Genomic DNA, 8638 nt, shown 5'->3' on the forward strand with positions numbered 1-8638 from the left:
GCACAATATATAGCTCGATAAACATGATAGCTAAGTTATTGTCGTATGTTAAATTACACTGACAATATATATATGTGTTAAATTCATTTTTTCGAGCTCGATTTAGGGATAAATTTGAATGGGAAGAAGAGGGAAATTAAATTTTAAAGGAGATTTTTTTTTTTAGGAAAATGAGGAAGAAATAAGGAGGGAACTGAACCGGACGTCAGTAATAAGCCGGTCGGACACCATCCAGACCAAGCCAGGTTGTAAACGATATGAATGGTTTTCATTACAATATGCATACTTTGATCCTCTTTTAGGGTTACAAAATTCCAACCGTACATATATTGATAAATGGAATAAAATACCATATCGATGACAGGCCTACGATAATTCTGGGCTCCGTATAAGATTTAGATAATTCTTTTTGTTAAAAAACGACAAAAATTTTACATCGGTGGTTAATAAGATGGGTGGATTTCTTATAAGACTTAGGCAATCCTCCTCCCTTTGAGCTAGCTTTTGGGGTATGAATTAGGCCTAAGATCTAATTTCAATATGATATCAGAACAGGATCCGTCTCAACTAATGTTTAGGCCCCCAAAATAAAATTGATGTTAAGCACTGAGCATGAGGTGGGTGTTAAAGAATGACAAAAGTCTCACATCGATAATTGATGAGATGGGTGGACTCCTTATAAATCTTGGGCAATCCTTCATCCTTTGAACAAACTTTTGGAGTGTGAGTTAGGTCTAAGACCTAATTTCAACACTTCTATCTTTGAGATTGTTTTTCAAGTACGTGAGTTAAACTCAAAACACAATAACAACGTATGATCTGATGTAAGCTTCCACTACAAAGGGGGGGAAATACATTTGATTTATGAATATGCTCAAATTAAATCAAAAAATTAAATCCAGAATGTTTTGAATTTAAACGTATAAAAGTGTTTTAATAAAGAATAAGAAATTTGAACTCGTTATAAGGTTTGAACACGTACAAACAGTACAATGGCTGACAGCTCCTAATAGTTTTTTGGATTTTGTTGGCACGAGAGAATCTTCGTGCTGCCTTCACCCTGTGCTTTGTAAGTCTCTTCGGTGTTGCTAGTAGTTGCATTAAGTAGGAATGTTAGTTTCATGTTTAAGTTGTTATGATAAAATACACGTGGCATGCATTTAATGTCTTGATGTAGTGGCAAAAAAAATCTAATAATAGGATTAAACTACTATTATAACATAAAAAAATAATGTGTAGCTAGCTATCTACGCGTAATTTTAATTTTTAATTAAATTTATAATATAAGTAATATGTTTGATTATGAATCTTATTGAGATCATTCTCGATCCATCACCTAGGCCTCATCATCACCGTAAACATGATATTGACATTACCAACATCTTCCATCAAATATGTGAACATTCTTTCGTGTAAAATCGTGAGTTAAATATCAAAAACATATTTAAATTATATTTTTTATTTGAGTTTTATATTTAAATTATTAAAAGTTTGAGCTTTATACATAAACTATTACTTTTTAGTTTGAAAAACACGTCTTTCTCTTTTATACCACTCTAATCATGTATGTGTAATACATTCTCTCCTTTTATTTTAAAAAATTTTCAAATCACACTTCACATGGACAAAATATCCAACCTTGACAAAAAATAAATAAATTATTAGTATTAGCTAAAATTAAAAATTAAAAACTATTATAAAAAATTAATATTTTCTTTATAAAATAAAATGTAAAATATTTTTCTTACCCCCACACCATTTTGTAAAGTTTTTTATTTTGCTTAAATTTCTTTTATAAATGTATTTCATTGTTTACTTCATTTCCTCCCCCTCGTCAAATACTAATTTAGATATTATTTTATTTTCTTAAAAATATAATTCAATCCATCCCACTTAATCCTCTGCTTTCAATTTTTTCCCCTAGTGTTTATATATACATATCAAAAATATTTTTTATTTGACGTCACAAGACTTTTTATACTTTTTTAGTTGTTTATGTTATATTCTGTACACTAGTAGAATTTTTTTCTAAAAATATATGTACGTGCATTATCTAACACAAAATAATAAAAACGTAAAAGAATAAAAATTAGGAGCGAAAAATTAAATAGAATGGGGTCGATTTTTTTAAATAAAATAATATCAATTTCTATCGCGGGGTGAGGGGGATGGGGGAGGATGAAATATGAAATTTTTACAAATATTTTATAAATAATTTTTTTTTAAAAAAAGAAAAGCGTTGTCGCGGGGGAGGAGGTACATGGAGAAGGTGGTGGAGTGAGATAAGAAAAATAATTTAATTTTTTATATGGATAATAATCTTTAAATTTTTAATTAATATTAATTTTTTACCATTTATCTAGATAAAATATTTTATCTATGTGAAACGCCATGTGTCAAAGTTTTTTTATATAAAAGAGAGAGTGCACTACACCACTGAGGTGTGTTTCTCATACTAAAAAGTCATAGTTTAGATATGAAACTCACACTTTCAATAGTTTAGGTATGAAACTCATAAAAAATTAATAGTTTAGGTGTGTTTTTGACACTTATCTCATTATAGAATCATTTTGACCTTGTTTTTTTTTAATTAGTGTAAGATAAAGAAGAGCTAATTGCTAATGAAACACCAAAATTTAGTAATGTTTTAGCCACAAATTGAGTACAGTATTTCTTTTCTTGAGATTTATACGTGAGAAGGTGGTACATAATTAAATGTAATTAATTAGAGTCAAATATAATTATGAATGATGAGTTGACTCATTAGACTGTAACCGAAAGATCAACATCATAATCATGAAATTCACAAGAGTAAAAAAGTTGTTTAGTAAGTAGACAGCCATTAATTATGTAGTTTAATCCAGTGATACATATCAAGATTAAAATTTAATTAACGCATGCTTGTCTACTTAATTATTATTTTTATATATAAAAATCCTCATTCGTGCAATTTAAAGGTAATAAAGGATACAAGAAAAAGAGAAAAAGCATGCTACAGTTTGTAGATCATATAGCAATCTCAAATTAAATAACTTCTGCAGAAAAATATTTAATTTTAAATTTTTTTACACCACTTCAGTAGAAGCTCCAACTTCTTTTTCTTCCTTGATGATTCGAACTCACAATTTTAAGATTAAAAGTGAGGAGTATTTACCATCCGAATAACTCCCATTTATCTAGAAAATATTTAATTTTAAAATCAAGAAAAAGGAGAAAGAATATCCATAAAATATTTTCCGCCTTTTTCTCCTGTTATTAATTTTGAAAGATTAAAGGGAAAGAATATTCTTAGCAGATATATATAAATGTTTAAAGCTGATCACTGATGGATTCTATGAAATGTTTACTCATTTATCAAGGAAAAAAAATAGAAACCTTCTGATATTGCAATTTTTTTACTTTTTCTACTGAACTTTTTTAAATTTCAAGAGTTAAATTTTTACATTCTGATCGTGAGTTTTGAACATGAAATTCATAACTTCTTTTTTTAATATAAATTATTACGAGTTATCATAATTGATGATTCAAAAAATTTAAAAGACATAAAAAAAATTTTAATAAAAAAGGAAAAATGCTTGAAATCAAAATTTAAAAAGTATTATATAAATTAAGACAGAGGACGGAAGAGAGTCGACTAATAAGTATTTTAGTCTTCTCATCAAATTAAAGTTTTATTTGACCAACTGATCAACCGTTTAAATTAATTATTATATTAATAAAATATATTTCTGTACAGATTACACATGAATAAAAAGAAATGATCACTATCATTATTCCTCTTCCCTCATGTTTTCTCTAATAGTCCAATTTTTCCTTTTTCTTCTCTACGCACATGATGGCTGAAAAAAGTTAATTTGGTAATTATAACCACTCATGGGACAAAAATATATTGTGGGTTGGTGGGTGAAAAAGTATTTTGACACTGCAAGATTTAGATTTGGATTTGGAGAGTTAGGAAAGATTTTTCTCTCGTGTTCGATATTTAATTTGAATTATATCACATAAAATTTATTAAAAGAAATAATTTTTTTGTTAAGATATGTTTTTTATTCGGAATGAAAAAATCTTATTTATCGTATTACAAGATGATAATATCTTTCCCTTTATTCATTTCTATTTGACTAATTACTTTAATTAAGAAAGAATTAACATTAGGCAACTTTACATTGTTGTAAAATTATAAATAACGGTTGGTTCTTAAACTAACTGAATAATATAAAAGATATTTTAGTAAAATCATTGCATCCACAAAATTATGCAGGTTTTACTTTATCTTTTTTTTTAGCTAAAGTTGATGTTATTGGGAGAATATAGAGTATAGTCAATAGTTCACCTGGAGTTAAAAATAAAATTAAAAAACTACAATCCAGTCTATAGCTAACAAAGAATAATACGTAATGAATATTAGTACACTAATTATTCGTTCTAGACTAAGGAAAATCAAAGTAATTTTCAAACTTATTAATCAAATTCTTTTCAAACCTCACTCGTGAAATTAAACTCGATATGTTATTATCATATTAATATAATTCTCTAGATGAGGCAAAAACTTGAAAATGGTAAAAATAGAGATATAGTTTCATCTCCGACTTCCACTTTTTTAAAAAAAAAAACTGATTTTAAAAAGTCATCTTTGTTTACAACATCCATCAATAATCTATTAAAAAATTCTCTTAGTTACGAACAATTCAGCTACAAATTAACGACAAAATTCATGACTAACTGCCCTTTTTTTTGTTTGGAGTGAATTATACAGTAATATAACTTTGATGCAATCTTAATTACGTGAATAATCAAGGCTCTTAATAATCATAAAAAGGATTTCGAGTGTTTGACTTCACGCCAAAAAAGAATAAAAAACATTTAAGCTGAGTCATATAGATTTTATATGTATGCATAATGCATGCATGTTTCCATTTACACACAATGGCCAACAAGTAGACCTACAAGAAATTAAAAGAAAGGTGCACATCAACCTAGACGAATTCAGAATTTTAAATTAATAAACAGAAAATATCTATCGACTAATTTTATGAGATATAAGAACATGTTAAATATAAATTCAAACGAACTTATAAACATTTACTTATATTATATATACTTGTGTATATATATAAAAAATTAATATTAAACTTAGTAACTAGGACGAGCTATGCGTTCAATTCAAAATCATAAACTTTAAATTATATCGCTATCTATAATAATATCGGCTAGTATTTATTTGTATTTACATATATGGTTGCACTCGACTAGTCACATTCACTAACTATGATGATTCACACTTTTGAGTAAACGTAATAATGTCCTTGCACTCTAATGTTCTTGGGAACATACATGTTATTAAGAGTTGTACATTTGACCTCATACAACGTAACATAAATTATTTTATTCTCCACAACTCTTATTTTTTTGTATGGTTGTTAATTTACGAAAGATTCGTTATCGATCGTATTGGAATTTGTAAGGTACAGTCTCCCTTGCTCGTACTTCTACCTCTTTTGAAGATTATTTTTGTTATTAATAAAGATATCGCTAAACACAGTGTCTAGTGATATAAATTTACTTTATATTCTATTTATTTTATCATAGTCAATGTAGAGGGGGAGCTACACGTTTGGATGGGATTTAAATAAGCCCCAATGTTGAAAAATTATACTTAAACTAATAGAAATTTATAAGCTTGCAAGTTTGAACTTTATGTGTATTTCTTGCTCCGCAATGAGTTCATCTTTCTCCTAAAGACTATTCACGAACATGGATATTTTGATAAAATATGCATTTCTTTTGTGACTATGGTGTTCGAATCAGCTTTCGCACACCTTGACTGGTATCACGAGATATCTGTCACCTCCCACCAACAACAGATACCAGATACCAGGTATCTCTGTCTACAAAGGTTATGACAGATCGAAAAAGATAGGGATGAAAATGCTATCTTATTATTTTTAAATGGAAGTGCAAAATCCACTATGAACAAGTAAATGTCAATAGATTGATTGGAGTAAAGAGCACAAATGACATAAATTGTTGTAACAATGTGTGACCCCATGACACAATGCTATCAGGTGAAGGCGTCCCTGTTTGCCTCAACCAACAGTAGATAGTGGAGAAAAAGAAGTGAAGCTATGATAATCAAATTAATGAATCATAAAAAAAGTTGTGGCTGATAAACTGACTGTAACGTTACCCATATTTGACTTAAATATCCCATGTCCCATTTCTTGCGTGAACGACTTCTCATATTGTTGTTCCCTACACTACGACCACATAGATATTCCACAATTATATATATGGTAAACTAGTCAAAAGTGTCACTTTTAATTTTTTTGACAATTATTATGAATATTGGTTTGTTTGTATGTACGTATGTATAGTAACTTTTATTCGAATGTATCGAAAAGGAATAACATGCCAAATTGTGGGAATGTTCATGAAGGGTAGATTCAATGTTCTAGTGATCTAGTCATATATACATCGAACCCATCAAAAGCATCGGAGCATGGGAACGAATTTATAATGTTATGTCAACTTCTTTCAATCTTTTTCATGGTTACAAAGCCCTCTCGAGATTGTGTTCTCGAAAACCTTTTTAATACATTCAGAAAACTAAAAGATGTTTACGTGAGTTATAAAATAGTTTTAACACTAGAGTATATCGCCCTAACATTCCCTTACCTTAATCAAAGAAAAAAAACCAACTAAATTAAGTGAGAAGAGAAGTAAATAGATCAAGAAAGTTGGGTCAAATCCTCATCACTTACTAGGTTTGATGTTGCCTTTATTTCTTTTGATATTATCTCTACCTACTTTCACGAATCCAATGATAAATAAAGATTTTCGAAACATTCACATGATTTACTTGTTCTTTATTTTGGGGAAGTGTTTGAATATAATTCCCAATCCTAAAACTTTTTGTCCCTTTTTTCCAATTTCTATTTTTATGAATGCTAGTGGATTTATTTGCACTCACACTACTTTACTGCTCTCTTTAAGCTTCTTTAGATAGAAAATAGACAATCACTAGCAGTAAAGTCTACTGAATAGCTGCAAAAGGCAGCCGAAATTTTGCATATATAATTGAATGGAAAAGTTATCTTCATGTAACTTACAAGTTATGAATTCGAGCCCTGGAAGCATCTGCATCAAACCCATAGAGGTACGGCCCTTCTCCGGACCATGAATGTAAAATGCTTTGTCCAACAGATTGTCCTTTTTATATCTTAAACAAACACAAACAAACAAACTTGATAAGTTCAGACAATTCAAAAAGCAAAGCAATGTAATTATCCAGATAATTACCATCATCAATTGTTGAACTAATCCATCGCTTTCATTAAGATAAACATTTTTAGTTAATCATGGCATAACCAGTTGCCAAAATTGACCAACAAGCACTACATTACATAAGACTGTCCTCCTCACGCTTAAAAACTGCAAATTTGATTTTTTATAAAATCCTACACGTAATTTTATAGATTATTTTGACAGAAGTGTCACATTACAGAGGAAGAAAGTGGAAACAATATGTCGCTGTAAACAAACAAGATACTCCTTTTTCTTGTAATCAACAAGCAACGTGATTTTTCTCAACAGTCATCCTAGTCTAAAGAAGCTACAGGATTAAAATAAGCTTTTATCATTTCTCTAAACACTAATCAACTGCTTGTATTTCAAAGTATCTTCACAAAGCACGATATATTAAAGAAACTCCAACCACAGTAAAAACAACTCCAACTAAGGATTAATTGTTTTTGGCATTCAGTGCACATTAGGTGTAAACATACAACATATCAAGTATAGTAGAGGGTAGAGTGTATGCAGACCTTACCCTTACCTCATAGGTAGAGAGTTTGTTTCTGATAGACCCTCGGCTCAAGGAATCAGGTGTAAACATGCCATACCAAAAAACATGGTGTGCTGCAGACACAGAAGAATATATGGGACTCCAATAGCATTGGTCTCCAAAGTGAAGGAGTAGAAATGGAAATAGTACAGACTTAATTAAAGTGTAGGGTCATCAAAACAATCTTGAAAATGCCCTCTCATGTGGTTAGCCACTTCTGACTATCCACAATCATGGAAGTGACAAGGTCTCCATGAACAGTCAAATAGATGCATGATATTAGGTGAAGGGTCCCAATACTAGGACACCATTACATGCAAAAGTCTAATAAAGTTGATCTCTAGTCGCAATTACAAAAATGAGAAGTTGGACCAATCAAAAGATGCAGTAACGATCTTCCAAATGTGACAAAGAAGATCCCTCGTTGGCCATTTTCATGATACCTACTCTGACTAACATGTGTCTCAGAAGTTAAATCAGTGGGACAAATTGGTTGGCAATTCGTTATTATCAGCAAGGGCGCATTAAACATAATTCTGCTATGATTTTGACATTCTCATAGGCCTCTCAGATACAGATATTATTCTATCAACAAATACATTCAGTTTATAACTAACCTCGTCCGGATATATTTGTCTGGATATGGAAAGCCATGTAATAGAAAGAAAAGAGATGAAAGACAAATTAATTTATTTCTTGACATTCTGTATTCAACCAGACAAACAAATATAAGCAACTTTAAAAATACAATATACATCAAATTAAGGTCCGGAAAATTTTTCTACTACTCAATGG

The 8638-nt window shown here is 29.7% G+C and overlaps 1 long non-coding RNA gene across 3 annotated transcripts; it reads right to left on the reverse strand.

The window, feature by feature from the left end:
- Nucleotides 1-957: 957 nt before the first annotated feature.
- Nucleotides 958-8414, reverse strand: LOC114076846. Of its 3 annotated transcripts, none has more exons than XR_003577927.1 (3): nt 7835-8414; nt 7110-7219; nt 958-1088 (listed from the first exon to the last, which is right to left on the reverse strand). It is a non-coding gene; the product is annotated as an uncharacterized LOC114076846 (long non-coding RNA). The 3 variants fall into 3 exon arrangements; XR_003577926.1 differs by having other exon boundaries at nt 7829-8414; XR_003577925.1 differs by lacking the exon at nt 958-1088 and adding an exon at nt 4675-4943 and having other exon boundaries at nt 7829-8414.
- Between the last annotated feature and the right edge of the window lie 224 nt (nt 8415-8638).

The sequence above is a fragment of the Solanum pennellii genome, chromosome 4, assembly GCF_001406875.1.
Source record: "Solanum pennellii chromosome 4, SPENNV200".
Lineage (NCBI taxonomy): Eukaryota > Viridiplantae > Streptophyta > Magnoliopsida > Solanales > Solanaceae > Solanum > Solanum pennellii.